Source organism: Onychomys torridus, chromosome 14 (assembly GCF_903995425.1).
Source record: "Onychomys torridus chromosome 14, mOncTor1.1, whole genome shotgun sequence".
Taxonomy (NCBI): Eukaryota; Metazoa; Chordata; class Mammalia; order Rodentia; family Cricetidae; genus Onychomys; species Onychomys torridus.
Window position 1 is genome coordinate 44,206,204 of NC_050456.1, and position 19,310 is coordinate 44,225,513.

Consider the following 19,310-nt stretch of genomic DNA (forward strand, 5'->3'; position numbering starts at 1 on the left):
AACTGTTGAATAAATACATTATTGGAAACAGTCTCAAGGAAGAACATTACAGAATCAAATTCTAAATTCCCACACTTATAAACCAGAAAACATATCTAAGAAAAAAGATACAGGTACATACATGCACAGTACCATGACAAAGTATAAGGGCTGGAGAAATGGCTAAGAGCACTTCCTTTTCTTACAGAAGACCTGGGTTCACTTCCCTGCACCACACAGTGGCTCACATCTGTCAGTAACTCCACTTCCAGGGGGTCCGAGGCCCTTTTCTGGGGCCCCTGCAGGCACTGCACACAAACAGTGCACTTTAACACATGCAGCATGCATGCACACACATAAAACAAGATTTGTACAAAGTTGCTGGGGAGATGGCTCAGCAGTTGAGAGCACTGGCTACTCTTCCAGAGGACCCGGGTTCAATTTCCAGGAACCACACGGTGACTCAAAACCTGCTGTAACTCCAGTCTCAGGGGATCTGATGCCCTCTGACCACATGATCTGTCCACCCTTCCATGTCAATCATCAATGAAGGAAATGCACCACAGGCCAATCTGGTGGAAACATTTCTCAATTAAGGGTTCCTTCTTCTTAGATGACTCTAGTTTAAGTTGATATAAAACTAGTCAGCATAAACATAATTAGATACTTTCCAGGTGCATTCAGTTACTCTAAAATGTTATCCTAAGTGCCCAAGCAGAAAGATGGTATAATGTGTGGATGCTGATGATAAATGTCCACTGTTAACCAGAGACTAAGATGAGGCCAGACCAGGCTTCTGGACACTGGGGATGATCAAATCTAAGGCTTGCACAAGATAAGTAGGCACAGTAAACACAGTCCTTCAGACCAGGCAGAATCTAAGACCTTTACAAAGTGACGGCTAGTGATGCCTTCTTTTGCACTTATAGATAGGCTCACAGTTTAGCACTCCAAGCTAGGAGAATATCCTAAGAGTATGTTGAAATGTAAATCAAAATGGTAAGTGGTGGGGCTGGAAGGATGGCTCAGTGGTTAAGAGCTCTTGCTGCTCTTCTGGAGAACCCGAGTCTGATTCCCAGAACCCAAACAACACGGCTCACTAATGTCTGTAACTTCAGATCCAGGGAATCAGATGCCTCTGGCTTCCTTGGGCATCTACACTCATGTGAACACACACCCACATGTAATTAAAAATAATAAAAATAAGCTGGGCGGTGTTGGTACATGCCTTTAATCCCAGCACTCGTGAGGCAGAGGCAGGTGGATCTGTAAGTTTGAGGCCACCCTGGTCTACAGAGCGAGTTTTAGGACAGCCAGGGCTACACAGAGAAAAGTTCTCTCAATATAAATAAATAAAAAGTAAATATATTATAATAATAACAAATATTTTTTAAAAATTGGTAAACTTTAAATATATTTAGTCTTTTCTAATATGTATGCAATAAGGCATTAAACATTTGTTCAATATCCTAAGATCAGAATCTTGTAAATTCTAAACACATGTCCTCTCTTCTGAACACAATAAAAGAGCTTAACAGAGAAGCAACAGAGATGTAATTCGTGAATCGCCCTGTAAACACCCGTTATTAAGAGAAAGAACACTTTACTTAGTTTACACGTCTGATGGGAAGGATAAAAATGAGTGAGGACAATGCCCTGCTGATTGCTACTTCACTGCCTCCTACTGGCCCCATCACTTCAAAACCTGCCTTCCTAGCCCGCGGCGCTGGTTACCACTGCCATCTAGCAGTGGATCCCACAGCAGAGAATGCAGGCTTACTCAGGAACTCTAGTCTCCAGATCCTACAGTAGAGAATGCAGGCTTACTCAGGACAGAACTCTAGTCTCCAGATCCCACAGTAGAGAATGCAGGCTTACTCAGGACAGAACTCTAGTCTCCAGATCCCACAGTAGAGAATGCAGGCTTACTCAGGACAGAACTCTAGTCTCCAGATCCCACAGTAGAGAATGCAGGCTTACTCAGGACAGAACTCTAGTCTCCAGATCCCACAGTAGAGAATGCAGGCTTACTCAGGACAGAACTCTAGTCTCCAGATCCCACAGTAGAGAATGCAGGCTTACTCAGGACAGAACTCTAGTCTCCAGATCCCACAGTAGAGAATGCAGGCTTACTCAGGAACTCTAGTCTCCAGGTCCTACAGTAGAGAATGCAGGCTTACTCAGGAACTCTAGTCTCCAGGTCCCACAGTAGAGAGAATGCAGGCTTACTCAGGACAGAACTCTAGTCTCCAGATCCCACAGCAGAGAATGCAGGCTTACTCAGGACAGAACTCTAGTCTCCAGGTCCCACAGCAGAGAATGCAGGCTTACTCAGGACAGAACTCTAGTCTCCAGGTCCTACAGTAGAGAATGCAGGCTTACTCAGGACAGAACTCTAGTCTCCAGGTCCCACAGTAGAGAATGCAGGCTTACTCAGGACAGAACTCTAGTCTCCAGGTCCCACAGTAGAGAATGCAGGCTTACTCAGGACAGAACTCTAGTCTCCAGATCCCACAGTAGAGAATGCAGGCTTACTCAGGACAGAACTCTAGTCTCCAGATCCCACAGTAGAGAATGCAGGCTTACTCAGGACAGAACTCTAGTCTCCAGGTCCCACAGTAGAGAATGCAGGCTTACTCAGGACAGAACTCTAGTCTCCAGGTCCCACAGTAGAGAATGCAGGCTTACTCAGGACAGAACTCTAGTCTCCAGGTCCTACAGTAGAGAATGCAGGCTTACTCAGGAACTCTAGTCTCCAGATCCTACAGTAGAGAATGCAGGCTTACTCAGGACAGAACTCTAGTCTCCAGATCCCACAGTAGAGAATGCAGGCTTACTCAGGACGGAACTCTAGTCTCCAGGTCCCACAGTAGAGAATGCAGGCTTACTCAGGAACTCTAGTCTCCAGATCCTACAGTAGAGAATGCAGGCTTACTCAGGACAGAACTCTAGTCTCCAGATCCCACAGTAGAGAATGCAGGCTTACTCAGGACGGAACTCTAGTCTCCAGGTCCCACAGTAGAGAATGCAGGCTTACTCAGGAACTCTAGTCTCCAGATCCTACAGTAGAGAATGCAGGCTTACTCAGGACAGAACTCTAGTCTCCAGGTCCCACAGTAGAGAATGCAGGCTTACTCAGGACGGAGCTCTAGTCTCCAGGTCCTACAGCAGAGAATGCAGGCTTACTTAGGACGGAGCTCTAGTCTCCAGGTCCCACAGTAGAGAGAATGCAGGCTTACTCAGGACAGAACTCTAGTCTCCAGGTCCTACAGTAGAGAATGCAGGCTTACTCAGGACAGAACTCTAGTCTCCAAACAGCATTTTCACAGTAACAGGTGTTTCTGAAGCCAACTCTTACGACTGAAATGGAACTGAATTTTTCTGAGACGTTTCTCTCTCCCTGGACAAGATAAATTATTTCCAGCACGTGAGTGTCTAGACTTTCACCTCAACTCAGATCTCTCTTCAAGTTCCAATCCCTTTACTCTAGAGTCTGCTCAAACCCCTGCACCTTCTTGTTCACACTGCCAAACTTTCAAATGCATCCAAAGTGGGCTTTCCTATGACTTGTTTCTATTAGCTTCAAGTCTTACTTATCTAGACTCACAATCCAATCACCGCTGATGAAGGAAAAGATGAGAATAAACTAGGTAGTGAGCCCTACTGTGAGAACTTCCCTTGGTGTCTGCTTCAGTATTTAACTTTCCATTCTCGGCCTTTCTTCCTATCACTGCCCTGCAGCAACCTTGCTCGCAGCACAGAGGCCGGGAAACACGTAATTTAGCACCTCGATGGGTCCTGGACAAAGATGGCAAGATTACAAATACAAGATAAGGAATTCTTACTTCACACTGGAGATACACACACACACACACACACACACACACACACACACACACTTTTTTTTTTGAGACAGGATTTCATGTAGCCTAGTCTGGCCTTGAACTCGATTCTCCAGCTTCACCTTGTTAGTATGGAGAAATTCTGAAATAGTTTTGTTCTTAGAAACTAATTTTCTGCCATGAAAAGTGCTGAAATTGGGGTTGGGGATTTAGCTCAGTGGTAGAGAGCTTGCCTAGCAAGCGCATGGCCCCGGGTTTGGTCCTCAGCTCCAGAAAAAGAAAAAGAGAAAAGAAAAGTGCTGAAATTCAGCATGGCACTGACTAGAAAATAAACATATGTATAGTTCACAAACCTTTCTTTCTCTTTATTTTGGAAGGGGGTGAGTTTTAAGACATTATAGCCAGGCTGGCATGGAAGTCATGAATGAAACTCCTTAAGACTCAGGAAATACCCAACTCACAAGTCTCAGGAAATCCCTGAAACTTAGAAGATTCACTAGGCCCATCCCTCCCCAGGGTTATATAAGCAATAAAGACTGCTGAAGAGAAGAGACTCTGCTTCACAAACTGCTTCCATATGGTGAAGAGAGCTCCATGATAGCATTAGATAGATTTCATTAGTCAGCACCCAGGCTGGGTAGGCTTTGCAATGATGCAAGCTGCTTCTCAGTTGTATGTCTGTTTCTATAAGTAACCACTCACTCAAACTCCTGTAAGTAGCCCCCTAAAAGGCACTGCCTCACCAAGCTGGACTTTGGTAGGATCATTAATTTGATCTGTTGTTGTGCCCTATTTGGACTGAATAAATATTTGTTTACATCTTCACAGGAAAGGTCTCACACAGTGTGAAGGCTGACTTGGAATTCCTAGCAATCCTCCTGCCTCCATTTCTTGAATGCTGAGAATAACAGGCATGAACCACCACAGCCAAACATAGTTATTTCTTAAATACATAAAACAAAAAGAAAAACAATTTTTTTTGAGACAAAGTCTCAATTTGAAGTCCTGGCCAACTCAAACTCACTATGTAACTAGTCTGACCTTGAATCCACAGATATCCAACTGCCTCTGCCACCTAAGTGTTAAGATTAAAGGCATGTGTCATCATATATGACTAACAAAATTTTTAATAATGATAAACATCATAATAATTCTCTTGTTTCTGTATGAACTACAGGTATTAAATGAAAGTCTGAACTTAAAAATGACTGTACTTTATAGCCATCAACATTCTAGTGGGTAAAACGTGTTAGTGAGTAAAATATTTTACTAAAAACAGTATTACAAAAAGGATTGCTACTCTCCCTAAGAATCCCACATACTGGCCAGTCAGTGGTGGCGCACACCTTTAATCCCAGCACTTGGGAGGCAGAGGCAGTCAGAGCCCTGTAAATTTGAGGCCAGCCTGGTCTACAAAGCAAGTTCCAGGACAGCCAGGATTGTTACATGGAGAAACCTTGTCTCAAAAAACCAATTTTTTTAAAAAAAGCCCACATCCTTTTTGTCACCTAGTTCCTATCTATACCTCACGATTGACTTCAACTTCTATTGATTACATAAAATTCTTATTAATCCAGTACAAAATGAATTTCAACTTCCTCTAAATATCAATATATTGTGATATTCATGCAGCAATAATCATATGCTATGTAAATTGATGTGTTATTTTACACTGCTTCTGCCTACTAAACAGTATAAACTTTATAAGGATAGAAAACATTTTGCATGTTTATGAGACAAGGTCTCACTATGTAGCCCTGGTTAGTCTGGCACACACTATGTGTTCCTGCCACGTCTTGAACTCACAATAATCCTCCTGCCTCTGCCTCCTAAATACAGGGTCCACAGGTGTATGTCAATCATTCTATCAGTCTGAGGCTTGCAACCCTGCTTCCTGTGAGAGTAGGCAAATACAGACACAAAATGTACTCAGTAGAGGAGAACACGGAGACAAAGTAAGACTTCCTCTCATATATGTAACAATGGCAGGTTAAACAGGAGGGCTCACAAAACTACCCCAAAGCCTCAGAAGAAGCAATCAACTCCGTGTGTGTGTGTGTGTGTGTGTGTGTGTGTGTGTGTGTGTGTGTGTGTGTGTGTGTGTGTGTGTGTGTGTGTGTGTATAGCAGGTCTACATAAGAAATAAATTAAAAAGTAACACTGATGAACCATCCATAATCACAGCTTTGAGACTCTCAGTTCATGCCAGCCTCCTTCATTCTCAAAAAACTCCATGTCTTAGTTTGGTTTACTATTGCTGTGGTGAAACACCATGACCAAAGAAACTTAGAGAGCAAAGGGCTTATTCAGCTTACACTTCTGTATCACTGTTCATCAGCAAAGGAAGTCAGGACAGCAACTCAAACAGGGCAGGAACCTAGCAGTTGATGCAGAAGCCACGGAGGAGTGCTGCTTACTGGCTTGCTCCTCACGACTTGCTCAGCCTGCTTTCTTATACAGTCCAGACCCCACAAGGTGCTGGACCCTCCCACATCAATCACTGATTAAGAAAATGCCCTATAGGCTTGCTTACAGCCTGATCTTATGGAGGCATTTTCTCAGTTGAGGCTCCTTCCTCTCTGATGACTCTAGCTTGTGTCAAGTTGACATAAACTGACCAGCACACTCCAGGAAGACAGAACTGAAGAAGCCAAGGAATTGGTCAGATTTCAATATTACACAGTTCTCTATCTGCAGAGAGCATTCAATAAACACTAATGTACTCTCTAGCTACTTTGAGAAACTCAGCAAGTATTCAAAATGCTACTCTTACTTCACACAAAGGATTGGATGATTTTAAATTTCCAGAATGCAGTACTTTATAACATTATATTTTTATGGAAAATACAAACCTACACATTAATCATTTAAGATAAAAATTGCCCAATGACTCATAAGTTGCATTATTTGAGAATGGCTCAGAGGACGGTGTTAGTCTCAAATTCCTTTCTTAGTTCTTAATTAAGACTCAAACATACTTTATAATCTTAAAGAGAAAGTTTAGAATACCTTCAAAAATAATTCAGTGCTACATTAAGACTAGAAGCATCACAGGTAGGGAAAAAAATGTGAAAAAAAATTAGCTTCAACATTTGTTTTCTTTCTTCCTTACTTGAAAACAGATTGACGTTATGCATGCTAACAAGCTTAAGTCTGAATAATACAGGACTAAGGGTCCAAGGAGAAGAAGAAGGGTTCTAAGAGAATCAGAACCAAGATAAAAAGATTGACAGCAGCCAAGAAGTAACAACATGGGTGAGGAAGAGACATTTACTCAACAGGGACTCATGCCCCTATAAATAATCCCTCACCCAGGCTCATGCCAGCAATTCACTGAACTCATTCGGCTTCACAGGGTCTTGAAAAATGGGGGTGGGGCTAGGTGTGAGGAAGGGAGTCCACAGGAGTGGGAAAACAGAAGGCAATGGGGGAAGTTAAATACAGCATGGCTACGTTCACGACAATGTCATGATGAAAGCCAGTAAGTATAATTAGTATGTGCTCACAAAAATAAGCCAACACAGTAGGAAATGGAGGCACCAACCAGAGCCTTCCATACCAGCTGGGTCAGCAGTATCACAGATAACAGGAGCTGGCTTTGTGGGAAAACATCTGTATGGGACCAACCCTGGCTTACTTTTGAGGGAAGGTGACTATCAGCAAATCTCAGATCTTCCCTGGACTATGGTTTTTTAATCCCACTTACGTTATTTACCAGTCCTTTTGTGTGCCTCACCTTTCTGGGATTCTGCTATAATCTCTATTTCCTGTATTGTGAGTGTCCTGTATCATGAGTTAACCACGCCTCACCCCAATAAATTCCTATAATCATTAAGCTATTTCTGTGGATTGGTAGAGATTTAATCACATTACTTTTACTTTTTCTTTTGGTTATTTTGTCATTTGAGACAGAATCATATGGGCTGTCTCAAACTTTCACTCAAGTTCTTGGATTACAGGTGTGCACTACCACATCTGGGTATTACATATAACTAAGTAAAGTAAAACTTAAAAGGTAAGGGGAAGCTGAACAAGATAGCACACTTGTCCAGGACCAGGGCTTCAAATGCCACCAATCCCAGAGCAGGAAATGCCACCAATCCCTGATCTTGCCCCAGAATCAGGTTGCAAAAATCCACCAATGCCAAGGCACCTTGGAAAGCACTGCCCTGCCCGCCCCCCCTATAAAAGCTCAGTTCACTTTGCTGCTGCTTCTCACCCTAGAAGCAGCCACCCTCCTGATTCCTCCTTCCTGATAAATCTCATGAGTGGGGTTTGTTTGTGCCATGTGGTATTTATTTTCCATGGAGCCAAGCTCAGCTGTAACAACTTTCAGCAGAGCTGAAGCAGAACTGTAACACTTTTCAACTGTATCCCTTCCATTAGGAGAGCTTTCCCCTAGAGGAGCAGAGCAGTAACAACTTCGCCCTATCAGAACAGAGTTGGTACACTGGCATTAGGGAACCTTTCCCTGGAGAAGAGATGTAAGCTGCTACACCTGCAATGACTTTGTGGTATTTCTTGGCTCCTGACTGCCAGGATACCTTTCCATCCAAGCTGCGATGCTTACACAGAACCAAGCAGACCTCTGAGTTCAAGGCCAACCAGGTCCACATAGAAAGTTCCAGGACAGCCAGGGCTATGAAGAAAGACCCCATCTCAAAAAACAAAACAAGTAAACACATCATCCATTTTGAGATATAATTAAAATTAGCGGGCCAGAGAAACAGTTCAGTAGGTAAAAGTGCTTGACACCTGGCCTGGTAACCTTTGATCCCTAGAACTCATACGGTAGAAGTAAACTAACCCCCTCAAGTTGTCCCAACACACAAAATAAAATGTAAAAATAAATAAATAGACCAGCCATATATCTTTTATCACTTTAGTAATTAATAACATCAAATAAAGTCCAGGGGGAGGAATTTTATTCAATTAACAGTGTTTGTCAAGCACAGGTTTAAGCCCTTCAAATATTCACAACATCCTAAGAGGTGCTTATTGCTATTCAATTTCACAGCTGGGGAAACAGAATCATAAACAGAGCAGTTAAAAATAAACAGACTACGGTGGCGAGACAGTGAAGATACAGGAATCACCCGAGCAGTTTCGGGAAAATTCTGTGTTCTGCCTTGGCTGTCCTGGAACTCACCGTGAAGACCAGGCTGGCCTTGAACACACAGATCAGCTTGCCTTGGCCTCTGGAGTCCTGAGACTATGCACCACCACATCCAGCCAGACAGCAAGGAGCTGGAGATGTGGCTCTGTGGAAAATCGCTTACTCAAGCATGTGTGAGGCCCTGTATTCTATCACCAACACATCTAAGAGGACAAACAGTAGGGCTGGGGATGCAGTGAGGTGGGAGTGGGATCATCTAGTGTGCATAAGACCCTTGATTCAATCTTCAGCAGCCAGAGAGAGCAATCAAGAAAGCAAGAGCATGCATGGTTGTGACTCTGTGTGTGTGTGTGTGTGTGTGTGTGTGTGTGTGTGTGTGTGAAAAAGAGAGAGAGAGCTGAGGCAGAAGCTAACAAGTTAGAAGGCAACCTGGACTACAGAAGGTTTGTCAAACAAATGAATAACCAAATAAAGAGTATAGCCATTATTTATTTCAATATGTGCCCACTTACACTTAATAGTCCTTGAAGACAAGTGTCTTTTCCCTCCTTCCCCTTGCCTAACATTTTAAATCCTGAAAACTGGAAAAATTAAATGTTAACTATTCATTAACTTTTTCAAACTTATAGAAAGATGGAACACCCAGAGTGACTTTCGGAAAACATCCAGAATATGAAGTAGCCCTCCCTTATTCTTCAATTCTGTATATCATTTAACAGGAAGCATGTCAACTGCCGACATGTAACTTGAAGGAATACAAGGTTCGTAACTATCCTAGACCAAGGATGATTGCAGTGTTCTAGCCAGAGAGGAAAAAGGAAAGGCTCCTGGAGGAGCACGGACCCGCTCAGCAGAGCCTTCCTGCCCTATGATCCCACTACTCCCTCCCTTCACCTCATGTCTGTGATTCCAACATTCTAGAGGCTGAGGCAGAAGGAGAGTGAGTTCAAGGCTAACCTGGGCTACAAAGTAAGACCATGTTTCAAGGAGAGAGAAAATAGGAGCTTGAGGGTATAGCTGTTTGTAGAGTGCAGGCCTGGCATGTACAAAGCCTTAGGTCCATTACCAACACCACGGAAAACCTGGTGTGGTGATGGATGCCTGTAAACCCAGCAGGTCATCCTTGGCTAGGAAGTGGGTTTAAAGTCAGAGAAAGAAAAGAGAAGCAGACGGGCGGTGGTGGCCAATGCCTTTAATCCCAGCACTCAGGAGGCAGAGCCGGGTGGATCTCTGTGAGTTTGAGGCCAGCCTGGGCTACAGACCAAGATCCGAGACATGCACCAAAACTACACAGAGAAACCCTGTCTCAAAAAAATTAAAAAAAAAAAAAAAAAGAAAAAAGAAAGAAAAAAGAAAAGAGAAGCTGGGGCAGTGGTGGTGCACGCCTTTAATCCTAGCAATTAGGAGGCGGAGGTAGGTGGATCTCTGAGTTTAAGGCAGGCATGGTCTACAGAATGAGTTCCAGGACAGCTAGGGCTACATGGACTGAGAAATTCTGTTTCAAAAAAACAAAACAAAACAAGAGAAAAGGACTGGGCAGTGGTAGCCTACACTTTAGTTCCATCACTTGAGAGGCAGAGGCAGGAAGATCTTGGGGAGGTGGGGGGGAGACAAGGGACAGGTACACAATCACAATCCAGCCAGCCTTGATGAGGCATGCCTGCATGAGACCCTGTCCAAAAAAAAAGTTTAATAGGAGGGAGTTAAGGATACAACTCAATGGTAAAACATTCTCTCTTCTAGCTGTTTATTATGTCACATTAACAGTTAATAACATTGAATTAAGTTAATGAGAAACATTGAAGAGACTCTGATTAGGTCCAAAAGAAACCCGGGACAAAGGGCTAACTGTGGTATATGGCATACCAAAGTGCATGCTCGCTTCCAGGCTCCTCTCACCTAAACCCCAACTTTGCTCCCCTTACCCCAGCTTCTGATTCCTATATAACCCTGCATTTTGGCCACGCTTTCTCCTTCCCCTTTGCCTTCTTGGCCCTCTGCTTTTGTTTCTCTTTGCCCTCTATTCTCTCCCTCTCTCACATCCCTGCTCCCCCTCCCCAGGCCTGGTTCAGTCTACTGGACGTGTATAGGCTACTACCTTGAAGAGGTCATGTCTTCATTTCATACACTACTCAGCCAGGAAACAGAAAAATGTGTATGGCAGTTTCTGACTGTAAGCCCCAGAGTTCATCAGAGCAAAGGAGAGCAGCTTTTGGCTGTGGATCTAACAGTAGCATAGGTCTAACATCAGCCTTTCGGGTGTGGGTGGCGCTCCGCACAATAGTGTTGTCTAAAGACATCTAAATACCAATGGAGAATTTATCCATTTTGGTTTTGTTTTTGAGACAGGGCCTATGGAGTTCTGGCTAACCTAGATCAGGTTGGCCTTGTGCTCACAGAACTACCTACTCGGCTGGCATTAAAGGCAAGCACCACTGTGCCCAGCACAGTAGAGAATTTAAAGGATCAGGAAACTGGGGACTCTTTGAGGGCAAGTTCTAAGTAGCTGGCTAGATGAGCCTTTGTCTTTTTTGTTTTTTTCGAGACAGGGTTTCTCTGTGTAGCTTTGCGCCTTTTCTGGATCTCCCTCTGTAGACCAGGCAGGCCTGAAACTCAGAGATCCGCCTGGCTCTGCCTCCCAAGTGCTGGGATTAAAGGCATGCGCCACCACCGCCCGGCTTTTGTTTGTTTGTTTTTTTTGTTAGATGAGCCTTTGTCTTAGCTGACTGCTAGCACAAGTGATCAACAGCTAGGCAAACAACCTGGTAAGTTATATGTAGCTAAGCCCAAGACTTCTAGCCAATGGAACTCGAAGGAAAATGAGGCCACTTCCAGGTCTGACCCATAAGAAACTTCTCTCGTGTGCTCCTCCTGGTCCTTTCCCTCCTAATCAAAGCAAACAAACACAAATCTTTGTGAAGTTTTTATGTAATGAATGCCTCTCTGGAGCTGGCTTTTCATACACATATTCCAGTGTATCTGTGCTAGTACTTAGCAAAGCAAACCCACATGTCTCTCAAAAATGAATTCTAGCAAGAGACAGCATCTTTCTGTGAAGATAGGGGAAAACTGGTCATCAGGGCGGCTGTGTTTTTTGCTGAGACCAGAGACAACTCCATCAGTCCAGTTCTCCACAAAGCCTGCTGTATATTGTTAGGAGCAATTAGGACCCAGAGCTTTGAAGTGGTTGGGTTTTGTTGTTGTTTTGACATAGGATCTCACATGCTCAGGCTGCCCTCAAACTCACTGTGTAGCTGATACCAGGCCTTGAACTCTGGAGCTTCCAGTTTTCCTCCTACCCTCAGAATCTCCCCTCCCAAATCTGGTTGGCTGAGTGGCTGGTTTCCTTATCATAAATTCCCATCACCTAAGATCATGCTACTTAATGCAGGGGATATATACAAAACTATGACCACAGTAAATTGGGAAAGAAGCCATGGAATGAATTGCAGCTTTCTCAACTACAGTAATGTTATCTCATAAATAAATAATTCAAAATGGCATCAATCAGAGTCATCATGAACTGAATGCAAGTCACATTCATTCCCTTTTAAAATTATTTATTTTTATTTTATGTGCATAGTTGTTTTGCCTGCATGTGTATCTGTGTGAAGGTGTCGGATCCCCTGGAACTGGAGTCATAGTCAGGTATGAGCTGCCATGTTGCTGGGAGTTGAACCTGGGTCCTCTCCAAGAGCAGCCAGTGCTCTTAACTGCTAAGCCATCTCTCCAGCCCCATGAATTCTTATGGTAGGTTGGAATCCAATGACACTTTTCTAAATGATTAATTCTAGTTTTATGGCAGAGGATTATTCAGTTACCTCTGCTGTTGAAGAGACGTTCAGTTCCCTCACAGCTGTTTGGAAGTCTAACTCAGCAGTTACCTGACAAACCTTTTCTCTTAAAGTCCCCACTGCATGTTCAGTTCCGTCAGAGCTTCACCCATCAGAGCCTTTGTGGAGGGCTCACTAACGGCTCCCAAAGAAACTGAAATCCTACCTCCCTCCTAGAACCCACCAGCATTCCTCATTGTGACAAAAAGGCTTCGCATATCTAAGTAAGCATCTTGAGATGGACTGAATTAATTTCTGGCTATCTGGGAAGGCTGTACATATCACACGTTTCCTCAGAAGAAGGAGTGGGTGGAGACTGGGTTACAGAGGGAGATGATGATGGAAACAGCCACCAGAGATGACTGTCAGAAGAAGGAGCTAAAACTGAGCCTAGCAGGAAAGCCCATACATGTAATCCCACACCTGGAAGCGTAATGCAGGAAGGTTTCCACGCATTCAAGGCCAGCAGGGGCTATATTGTGAAATCATCTCTAAAAGGATAAAGAGCCACAGGTTAACAGATATAGACAGTCACTAGAAGCTGGAAAAGGCTAGAAAAACATATCTTCCTCTGAGACATCCAAGAGGCTTCTGATACCTTGACATTACATCAGTAAACAAGTTTAAACCAAACTGAAAGATAATACATTTGTGCTGCTTATTTTGACCTATGCACACATGTCTATGTAGGCCAGTGTGCTGCTAGTGCCTGAAGAGGCCAGAAACAGCTTCAGATTTTCTGGAGCTGAAATGAAAGATCTTGTAACTACCCAATGTGGGTGCTGGGAACCAAACCTGGGTCCTCTACAAGAGAAGGAAGTTTTTTGTTTGTTTGTTTTGAGACAGGGTCTTTCTTTGTAGCTTTGGCTGTCCTGGAACTCACTACGTAAGATGAGGCTGGCCTCTACCTGTGCCTCTGCTTCCAGAGTGCTGGGATTAAAGGAATGCACCACCATACCCAATGCAGAAAGCATTCTTAATCACTGAGCCATCTCTCCAGTCCTTTGTGACTGTCTTTTTTTGTTTGTTTTTTTTGAGACCGGGTTTCTCTGTGTAGTCTCGGCTGTCCTGGAACTCACTGTGTAGACCAGGCTGGCTTTGAACTTACAGAGATCTGCTTGCCTCTGCCTCCTGAATGCTGGGATTAAAAGTGTGTGCCACCACCACCCAGTTGCTGTCTGAAGTCACTAAGTTTGTGTTATTTGTTATAGCAGCTCTATGAAACTAATAGGCCTTTTCAAAAGCTTAGCAGTAATCAGCTATGGAGGCTTATGAGGAAGGAGGATTAAATTTGAGGCCAGCCTAAGATAAACAGTGAATTCAGGACAGCCTGAGGTATAGTGTGAGAATGTCTCAAAAACAAGAGGGCCAGTGAAATTACTCATCTAAAGACCAAAATTTGGTCCCCTGGACGTACATAGCAGAAGTAGAGAGCCGATTCACAAGTTGTTCTCTAGCTTCCACGGCTGCAGTGTCATGCTCTCCACCACCCTCCCACCACCACCCCATAAATGTAATAAAATATCTTTAAAAAAGCAAGCTTTAGCAGTGACTTGTATATCATTCACTCTAAGGTATTAACCTAACTAGCATGAAATGGTCCCATTTCAGAAATACACATACTCATTTTTTTTGTTATCAGGCCAGTAACTACATAGGAATCACCTGAGCTGAGGATGTGCCTCAGTTGGTACAGTGTGCTTAGCAATGCACAAAGCCCTGGGTTCAATCTGCAGGACCGTGTAATATGGTTATTGGGGTATACACCTGCAATCCCAACACTCCAGAGTTAGGAGGATCCTAAATTCAAAGTCATCCTCAACTACATAGTGAGCTCTAGGCTAGATTGAGTACCATGAGACCCCGGGGATTTTTTCCCTTTGTTTTTGTTTAAGAGACTACTTAAAATATAGGATTTGTATCTTGTTTATTATTTTTTAAATTTTCTTTAGCATTAGAGTGGGAAAGCAAAAAAAACAAAAAAAAAAACCAAAAAACAATGTCTTAAGCTTCATGTGATGACACTGGCTATCTCAGAACTCGGGAGGTAGAGATAGGTGGAACTCTGAGTTTGGGCTAGCCTGGTCTACAATGTTTCAGGCCAGCCAAAACTACACAGCTTAAGACCCTGTCTCAAACAACAACAACAAAAGCAATGTCTTCAGTTCCATTTGTAATAAATAGAAGTTGCAGCTTGGGTTGATGGTAAAAGCCTATAATTCCAGCATTTGAGAGAACATCAAGTTCTCTGCCTGGTTTTACAAAGCAAGTTCCAGGACTGCCACAGCTACACTGAGAAACTCTGTCTCAAAAAAACTACACCAAGGGGGCTAGAGAGATGGCTTAGAGGTTAAGAGCACTGGCTGTTCTTGCAGAGGTCCTGAATTCAATTCCCAGTCAATCACATGGTGGCTCACAACCATCTGTAATGAGACCTGGTGCCCTCTTCTGGCATGCAGGCAAACATGCAGACAGAACACTGTATACATAAAAAAAAAAAAAAAAAAAAAAAAAAAAAACCCACCCTACACCAGCCGGGGTCAGTGCAGCATGCCTTTACTCCCAGCACTCGGGAAGTAGAGGCAGGCGGATCTCTGTGAGTTCAAGGCCAGCCTGGTCTACAGAGCAAGATTCAGAACAGGCACCAAAACTACACAGAGAAACCCTGTCTCAAAGAAAAAAGATGTCACAGAAAACATAGACATGACTTAGACTGAACAAAGACAGAACTCCAAAACTGCACTGATGAGAAGTAAAAAAGAAAACTCAGAAAGTAATGTGGGCAGACTTATTTTTGCCTTGTGTTATATAAAAATTTAAGGTAAAAGTACAAACCAGACACTTCTCAGTTTGTTCTCTAGGTAATACTGTCCTGAACCCGATAGGCCAGTAAGTGGTCCACACAGGTATCTCACACTTACACTGTTCCTAGGTTGCATGTTGTTACAGTTCTAACCTGTGCACACGCATTAAACAAGCAGAAACCGGTATAGGTGATACCAATAATGTATACTTTAAGTCCATTTTCCCCCCATTGGATTATCACAACACTAAGAAGCAATTTGGTATTGATTTTAATCGTGCAATTGAAGAAGCTGGGGTTCACACATGTTAGGTTAGGAACCAGAACCTTAGCCCGATACCTTCCTACCAGTTCATCTTATGTGAATAGCAATAATCAATTAACTGGTTTCCAGGTACACTGTTTTGGCTTTTTAAATAATTTCAAGTTAGGAAAGAAAACAGCAGTGTTTTGTTAGTTGTACCATCCTTAAATTTTATATTCATGGGAGCTGAATTTCCTCAGCTTAAGTTATTAAGAGTAAACCTAGTAGAGACAGTTGATATCTAGAATTCTTTTTTTTTTTTTTAAACGAAGATGAGGGCGCTGACAGCATCTACCTATTGGGTGTTTTTTGCTGTGGATTAGTAGGAAGCCTTGGCTGGCCTGCAGCGCGGAGATCCTCTTGCCTCCCATTCAGTGATGGGATCACTGGTGTGCACCACCACACCAGGCCAGCACCTAGCCCTGTAGAGCTGTGTGGACTAGAAGACACGACACACAGAAGTCACTTGGCATAGCAGCGGGCATCCCAGCATACAGTGTATTACTTGGCATCGTGTCCTAAGTGAAAAAGTCTGCTTTCTGGCCAAAGCCAGGAGGAAGTGGGTGTGGAATGAGTGCGAGGAAGGGCAGACATGCGCGAGCAGGGGCTACCCACCCTTCACCGAAAACTGACGCAGTGTGAGCAAGCGTTCAGGTGGCGTGGGCCACCTTAACCCACCCGGCCTCCCGTGCGCGCACGTGCTCCGTCCTCCCGCTCCCCTGCGCGCTCCCCTCCGCGTTCCCCCACCCAGAGCTTTCCACGCGCATCCCGCACGACGACGGCCGCCGCTCGAGAGAGAGCTGCCCCTCCGGGATTGTCACCCAGCCCGGCCCAGCAGAAGGTACCTCGGCAGCAAACCCCACACTGGAGCTGGAGGAAAAACCACGCTCTGCCCACGGCCGGCCGGATCTCCGCCCTCCGCCTCTGATTGGGTAAAAGCATAGAGGAAGCTGAAGCGGATTGGTCCAGAGCCAGCCAGGAGGCGGGCGCCAAAGCAACAGGAGCAGAGCGGCTTCGCTTGCTACTTTCCGATTGGACGAGGGCAGGAAGCCTGCGCATGCGTGACTCCCCGCCGGGGAAACGCGCCATACAACACCGCCCCCTAGGTCAGGTTTACGGAAGTCCCTGCCACCCATCTTCCTGGATGTGTGGCCAATAAACGATGAGAACAACGTGGGTTCCGCCTTTTCGTGCGGAGGTGGCTTCGCCGGTTTCTTTAAGATCTCGCTGGTGCTTCCCACACTTCCTTCGATTCCTCAGACTGGAGAGGGAAGTTGTTATGCAAGACTGGGACTTGCCGGGCGGTGGTGGTGCAGGCCTTTAATCCCAGCACTCGGGAGGCAGAGCCAGGCGGATCTCTGTGAGTTCGAGGCCAGCCTGTTCTCCAGAGCGAGATCCAGGAAAAGGCGCAACGCTACACAGAGAAACCCTGTTTCGAAAAACCAAAAAAAAAAAAAAAAAAAAAAAAAAAAGAAAGACTAGGGGACTTCTAGGGGTGAAGCAGGATTTGGTAGACCGGAAGTAACCACGTGATCATAAAGCCTCCGGTTTGAAAGAGCCGTACTGGGCTTTCACGCCCACATGGGTATGGCTGAAGGTGACAGGAGCGCTCCCTTTGTCAGGGAGTTACTAAATCTAGAGGTAGTTTTGCCTCTGCCCCAGAAGACTCTGGGTTTTATAGTCCTTGATGGTCCGGTCCTATCATCCACACATTGCTTCGTTGTCGGTTTTTAACTTCATTTTGATACAGTGTTGATGTTCCAATGGTAATGGAGCCCATGACATCTGCCCCTCCCAGGGGGGGAATGAGCTCATTCTTGTGCACGGGGAAGCTCAGAATCTAGATTTAGGTGGACTCTGCTCTCTTTTTCCTTATTGATAAACACCTGTGGTATAACATACACGAGGACGCCAAGATGTGGGTTCTCCTCCAGTGTAAACAACTCAGAATATATGTACTTGGTTAAGCAAGTCAGGTAGTCTCTGGGCCCTGGAAATACATTCAAGTGCCATTCCTGTAATTAACCTGCTGTGCATGTATATCTACAGGAACCTGCAGGGGGGAACTAATGATCTAGGGAGTATCTTGGTGTCATTAAATAGGGGCCCTCCCCTAGAGTTCTCTCTGGGTGAATTTACAGCTACTAGGGTTGGAAGTAGAGTTTATTGTTTGATTAGTTTAAATTCCAACGTAATATGGGGCCTGGGGGAAGTCCTGCCCTGTGTCTGGTTGAGTGGTTAAGAAACTGACAAACTCGGGTTGGGGATTTAGCTCAGTGGTAGAGCACTTGCCAAAGCACAAGGCCCTGGGTTCGATTCTCAGCTCGGGGAGGGGGGGGGCGAATTGACAAACTCTTCTTTTGCATCCCAAACACTGAGGGACTGGCGTCTGCTGCCTCCTGGACCTTTAGTTTTGAGGTTACCAAATAAATTCCTAGGGATTGGAGTTTGGGGGCTTGCCACCTTAGGGGGCTCATAACCTGACTTCCTAGGTTTTACTGGTTTGCTAATAATAATTTTTGGCTTTTGCCAGGCCTTATTCTTTATGAATATATCAGAGACAGGTGGTGATGGTTTCCTTTTTAAGATTATGAAGGGGCCAGGTGGTGGTGGCACATGCCTGTAATCCCAGCACTCTGGAGGAAGAGGCAGGCAGATCTCTGTGAGTTCCAGGCCAGCCTAGTCTACAAAGCTAGTCCAGGACAGGCTCCAAAGCTACAGAGAAACCCTGTCTCCAAAAACAAAAGATTATGAAGGGATCAGTGTAACCCCAGGAGGACTCAGTTTTGCAATCATACCAAGCACAGTTGCTTGGGGAGGGGCGTCAACTGGGCAGACATAGTACTGGATAGATTGGAGCCCCTTCTCTTTACTGATGGACCCACAGCCCCAGGGCCATGCTTCTCCCCAGCAGTGAGTGAACCATTCTCCTCTGGATGTAATATTTTACAGAAATCTACCTGGAATGTAAGTTGGGTCTCAGTGGACAGACTAAGAGCTCCCTGGTTCTGATCTTTTTAAATTCTTATACTCAAGACCCTGTCTTAAGGAGGTTTGGAGCCTTTCCCACAGAGACAAAAAAAAAAAGACCCTCAGCCAGCCGTTTGGAGGACCTGGTGATGACCCATCTCTCATTACTTTTTGTAACCTTCTTCAGCTGGATATGGTAGATTTGTGAGGTAGCCTTCATTCCTGTTCTGGTCCTGATTCTCTTTACCCATAGAAGGTCACGAGGCTGGAACTTGTGGGCCTGCTCAGACATGGGGAAGGGCCCAGCCTCTCTAGCTGTCTAATTATTAGCCAGCCTTCTGGATCTGTTGTAGGGCCTGTAAAGACTTGGGGAGGGAATGGTTAGTAATTTCTGTCTCATGAACTTGATCTGAGGTTCATCTGGCCCTCAGAGCAAAAGGTAGGAGGCAGGCCCATCAAGGCC

At 44.6% G+C, this 19,310-nt stretch overlaps 1 protein-coding gene across 1 annotated transcript in view; it reads right to left on the reverse strand.

The window, feature by feature from the left end:
• The window catches only part of Wdr89 (WD repeat domain 89), a 43,144-nt gene extending 26,370 nt beyond the window's left edge, over positions 1-16,774 (reverse strand). Inside the window, exon 1 of the mRNA XM_036206234.1 lies at positions 16,723-16,774. The gene's annotated coding sequence lies outside the window, so the exon portion shown is untranslated. The remainder of the gene's footprint in view (positions 1-16,722) is intronic.
• Positions 16,775-19,310: the final 2,536 nt, after the last annotated feature.